Source organism: Ammospiza caudacuta, chromosome 11 (genome assembly GCF_027887145.1).
Source record: "Ammospiza caudacuta isolate bAmmCau1 chromosome 11, bAmmCau1.pri, whole genome shotgun sequence".
In the NCBI taxonomy this organism is placed as follows: domain Eukaryota; kingdom Metazoa; phylum Chordata; class Aves; order Passeriformes; family Passerellidae; genus Ammospiza; species Ammospiza caudacuta.
The window spans coordinates 11,061,729-11,067,912 of NC_080603.1; positions in this window are offsets into that span (position 1 = coordinate 11,061,729).

The following is a 6,184-nucleotide window of genomic DNA, read 5'->3' on the forward strand; positions in this document are numbered from 1 at the left end:
ACGGGCTGGGGCCGGGCAGGGCAGGCAGGGCACGGCCCGGCTGTGGGGGTGCTGACAGGCCGCGTGTGCCGGCCCCCGCACGGGTGACCGCACCTGCTGCCCCGTGCGAGCGTGAGCCGCTCAAAGGGCCCCTTTCCCGCCGCGGCATTCCCGACACCAATAAAACAGTTCGTGTATTCACTGGCTCCAGCTACTCCCCTGTCAAGCATTCATGCCCTAAAGACACGGGTAGATCTACAGGCATGGTTGCTTTGCTGCCCATCTCCATCAAAATGGAACTGTGATAGTTTAAATACTTTCAGCGGGTTTGGCTCAGCGGTGCTTTGTGATGCAGCTGCATGAGAGGGCAAGGCATCAGCAAATCCCCTAACCTGTGGCAGGGATTTGCTGATAAGCAGCTGGTGCCAAAAGAATGTGTAACATCCACAGACTCAGCACTTGAATCAAAAGCTCTAAATCCAGGCCTAAGGGTTCTCAGATTTGTACCAGGAGTCTGATCCAGATGCAAACTACCACAGGGGCATAAAGTGAAAAGACTTAGCAAGCTTAAATCCCATGTCTGTAGTCTAAAGGAGAGGCATCTCCACAGCACAGCATGTATCAGTTCAGGATAAGGATCCCAACTGCTCAGGGAGGGAAGAACTGTGCCCTGCTCCTGGGTGCAGTGGTGCCTGCGAGCCATCAGTGAGAAAGGGAAAGAAATCCAAAGGGATTTGGGGACTTCAGGGACCCCTGTGGTGTCAGTGACAACCCCTCTGCAGCCTCTGGCTTCAGAGAAGGGAGACGGATCCCTGGCCAAAAGAAATTGCACAGTTGGGTTGAAACCTGCTCCCAGCTGGAAATGCAAATTTGCAGGAACAGAATGCAAGTGCAGGTGTGCGCTCCTTATGTTCAGTCAACAGCGTGGAGGTAAATTCCACATTTCTCTAATTGTGCATGACCCTACTCCCCCTAGCCCTCCCCTTAGTTTTGGTTTGATCTATGCCACTGTTCCTGGAGGCCTTCACTGCTGCTTGCTGAGCTCTGGTTTCTGCATGTTCCAGTCCCAGCCCACCAGGCAGCACATGGCATGCTGTGTTGTGATGCTGCTGGCTGCCCAGTGCTCTGCTTTCACTTCTGGAGTGCACCACACTCAGAGATACTTCACTGGCCCAGCTGCCCCACAGATCTCCGAGATACATCTGCTCACTTGTCCCTGCCCCTGCCCTTCCCAAGTACACATCCCGGGCCCATAAAGCAGCACTATCTGCAGAGGGCAGGAACATCTCACCCTTCCTGCTGTGGGGTGCAGCACACACTGTGCTGTGCTGCCAGACAGCACTGGCCTCACTGGTTTAACTGGGGCACCACCTTGCCTTCAGTGAGCCTGCCAAAGACATACTTAGTACAATCAGAGTCTCTTAAAGCAGACCAAAACCTTTTACCACATTCTCTGAAGGACCCACACAAAGTGCCACAGTAGCCACACTGCCTCTCCCAGGAGATAAATGTCTACTTTCCCCATTACCATGTTCATATTCCTGTCCCTTGCACCCCTAGCTCTGCCTGCTGTGGCCTGTGCAGAACAACAGAGGGCTGACTCTGCACTTAAACCCCAAACACTGCCTTGGTGAACAGGGAGTGCTCACAACAGCACTGCAGCTCTGGGAAAGCCAGAGAACTCAGAACTGGATTTGCCTAACACACAAGAATGTGGACACCACAGTGCAGCTGTACTGCAGATGTGAGGCATCAATACTTGCATCTCCAAAGGGAATTTAAAATTAAGGGATGAACATACTTCTCACCTGTCTAATTTACTCAGGTGATGGACAATAATATTTTTTTTTGCTTAACAACTGTTCCCCAGTAATTTTACTTTTCTATGCAAAGATCTTACCTAATTAGGCCATAAACTCAAGAGAACCAGCCTGCTGCTTGTGTGTTTTTGCAAGTAATCAGAAAAAAGTGGCAGCAGCAGCAAACACAACATGCATAGAGTGAACATAAAGACCAGTGGCCAAAGTCAGCCCATTATGGCCAATCTTGGAAGCTGGCAGAAAGAAGCCCTACAGAAACAAGCCTGCAGATACAGGATCATGCCTAAATTAGATGCTTTCCAGCTCAGAAAGCCAGGCTGCACTTAATGACTGCCTAACTAGCCATGGTAAGGATTTGGAATTCTCCCCTCCTTGCCTCTCTGCCACTAGCACTGTGTAGCTGCATAATTTCCTGATAAAGAAGATAACCATCAGTAGTTCCTAGCTGGGAAGTTTGAGCTGTTAGTGTCACTCAGCAGGGGGAGGCACAGTTGTGCCAGGTGAACCAATGGGGTGAACTTGTGTCAGTTAAATGCCACAACATGAACTCCTTGCACTGCTTCCCTTAGGCTCAGTTAGTTAACTTGAACATGAATGATTGCAAAGTAATGCATATTTATTTCTCCAACTCAAAACTGCTGCAAAAAGCAGTTTTGAGACCCTTCTTTTTTGGCTTCCTTTCTACATGGAAGGAGTACAAACATTTTCTTTCTTAAGGGTTCTTTGAAACAGGCTTTTAAGAGAGGCAAGGAGCTTTTTACTGCTTTGGCATATTTCATCCTCTTTGCTTATATTCCACTCTCCTAGCAGCCTGTCATGTTCAGAAGTAGAAAACATGCACACCAAGAGTTACAGTGGATTCAGTGAGCCTTGAGTGCCTACACCTGATGAAAAACTTTCCTAGCTCCTAAGTAGCAGTTTTGGTGGCTCTGGGCACTTTTTATGTGAAAAGAAGTCATTGCTAAAATGTCAGATGCCTAAATCTGTAACAGGCTTTGTCTTGGGTCCTCCTAATCTCTGCAAGCTTTGTGCACTTCAGAAGCTAATACTGAACCAATAAATTCAGCAGTTATTTACAATTAATTGGGAAGTTATTTTCCTGTGCATTTGAAGAGGAACAAATCCTGTCAGCTTCAATTAGGAGACACAAACTACTGTCTCAAGAATGGTAGGGAATGAACAAAATCTAATGTTCTCCTTCTAACAAAACTGCACAAGCTTTCCTTCTGAAAAATATCCAAACCAGCCTTTTACTGCAGGAAGAAGCCTTTTCACTGACACTGAGTACCACAATAAATGAGACAGAGCACTGAACACTTATTCTGATTCTAGCCAGCAGATGCTTTGGTGTTGTTTTTCAGCACCTGAACTGAGCTCACAGACTCCCTCAGGTAAGCTGCCCTGTGCAAACCAAGCAGTTGAGGCTGATGAACACTCCACTTGGTGATTTTATAGGAGACCTGCTGTGCAGGTTTTTAACCACTTGATACTAGATCTGTGGGGGAAAGAAAAAAACTTTAAAAGCCCAATTTAAATTCAGCTGCAGGAGGTTGTTTTTAATTGCACTTTGGATCAATAGAGAAGCAACCTAACACTTGCACTTGGTTACTAGGCAGCATTTGTACTTTTCCAGACTGCTTTTCCTATGTTTCTTTTTCTTTATTTGCTCACAAAATCTGGATTCTCCACAATTTAAGTACAGAACAAAGTACTCATATCAATAGAGCACACACCAAATCATGTACCTGTGCCATAGATGTTGGTACCTTATCAGCAGCCACATGTTCAGTAAGTAGTCCCAACATTTATAAAGTATTAGAAAAGTGTTAAAAATAGCAATCCAAATAATTATAGCCTGAAGTGACAGGTGTACACAAGCATTTAAAGAGTGTCAAGTAGCATTTTATTTCATTTCCCAGCTGTATAAAATTAAAAGCAGGCCAAAGGTAGACAGGCATTACCAAAGCTCCATCGAGAATTTTTTCAATCCAGAGAAAACTTGTTCTTGTAGCCCTCTTGTGTTCAGCTGGATTAACAGCTATTACAGCAAGAGCACCCTTCCTTATCTCCCCAAATCACAGCTCTGCATGCCTTAACCACACTGCCAGTCAGTTCTTTGTCCTGTACACCTTCACTCAGTTTCTTTCATGGTTTTCCTCCTTCCATCCTGGTTTTAAAATCAAAACCCATTCAGGCTCCCGTGCTCCTGAAACAGCTGAGTGCTCAGTTGGTGTATTCATACCATAAACAGGGAACCACTGCTTTGGAGTAGGAGGACTAAAGAACCTCTCATTGCCGGTGAGCATGTTGATATTCCCAGCATTTCTTCTCCATAAAAGGACTGTAATGAACACAATTTACAGCCTTGTTTCTCTTTTTCAGTTAATGCCTGTGAGTTCAAGTTTTAAATTGAGTGTCCCACAAATACCATTTAGACACGTACAATTCTCTATCCTTGCAGAAATCACCCTGACATTCCCCAAACTCTGACTATTGACAGTTCTGTTCCACACCTTCCTGCCAGTCACCAAGTTATGGCTGCACTGCTGTGGGTGCCTAATGGGACGGAGTGTTGTAACTGAGGGTAAGGAAGTGGGTTGGTTTTCTAAACCACACTCACCTTCCATGTCTGCTGCCTCAGCCATCCTTCACTCAAGCACTGCAAGAGAGATCAGGAGGCTCTGGTGAGCAGGGCAGTTGTGCTTCAAGAGCTGCTGTCACCTGTCTCAGGGAGCCAGACTCCAACATGGATGTGCTGCTGTGGAGGAAACCTGGAGAAGGAGCCATATACTAAAGAAGAAAGAAAGAGAAATGAATGAGAACAGAGAAAAGGCCAAGGACAGCACCAGAACTGACAGCCAGCCATGGCTCAGCAACAATGCCATCAAGGAGTACAGGCAAGCAGTGCCCACCCTTGATCAGCTGCACAGGTGCACTTGAGCTCGTGAAAACTCAGAATTTTGACAGATATACACATGTAGAACTTGAGAGCAGCTGAAAATAGGCTTCAGAAAGGAGACTCAGTATAGATCCTGCAAGGCACAGAATCTTTACTTGAAAGACAGCTAAAGTAGCAAAGCCAGGAGCAATTTAAACCCTAATGTGCATTTCTCTATAAACAAGGTAAAGAGGAGAAAAACATGTACCTCCACAACCCATATCATCTTTGTGATACAAAGCAATTTAGGAATGAATGTACCAAATTTTCTGCAGACAAACCAGTCAGTCCCACCAAAATTAATATACTACATCAAGAGTAAGTAAAAGAATATGCTTCTACTTCTTTGTGTGACCAGATTATGAACTAAAACTTGTCAGAGACCCTGAGTACAAATGTAAGTCAGATAGCAGGTAGCTACAGCAACTCAGAGCTGCTGATATGTTGGGGGGAAAAGGGTCATGCTTAGAAGCAGAAATAAGAATTTCTAATTACCCCATATATTTCACTTTATGATTTGATATTTAATTTTATGAAAAAAACTGTATAGATTTTATTACTGATATTATTTTGGTACTTCCATTGCCAGAGTGATAAAATAAGTAATGCTGTCTTTGAGTCTGTTCAACAATTAACTTTTGCATATTAAAAGTTGAGCAGACTACACAGCTGCCTAGAGCCCATGGCCTTACATCTTCCAAAGGGGCAAAAAGCTTTATAGGATCACTTGATAGCAGTCACTTAAGAGATCTTGATCCTTGCCTTTTGTGAATGAAGGCCACATTGAAACTTCCTGTAAGATAGTTCATTGATGACAAAATCAGTTTTTAAATGTTAGGCTGGCAGAAATTCATCATTTTCTGTAGCATTTGATCATGGCATTTCACGGTTAGTCAGGTTACTCATCACTGAGGACTTGGTCAACAGAGATAAAAAACCTTAGAGAGCCTTCCTTCTGACTGTAGTAGTAAATCTTATCAACATTAAAATCTGTCCTTTTCCTGCATCTGATGTATTCTAAATCTCCTCAATGAGTAAAGTCAACACTACAGGTACTAAGACCTGGCACAGCTATCTGAAACTTAAATGAAGTTTTCAATATCAGGAATTTGAGAAGTGATCAACTGTGCATTCTCAGTTAGAAAACCAATACATCTATTTTTGTGCTTTGACTACAAGTACACCATTTGCAATTTTCCAGCATCTTCTTTGATGATATGATACTTTAACTAAAGTTCATATGCCTTATTCAAAACATAAGATTATCTACACAGACAACTAAACAGGCTTTTCTGACTATAAATCAGCAACAGCTTCATTTTTTCCAGTCACTTTTCACTGGAAATGTGAGAAGTTTAAGCAGTTCAAAATGAGACATACCATGTTAAAAAAAAAACCAAACAACTCTACAAAATTATTATATACCACACAGGCTCTTCAGTCCTCA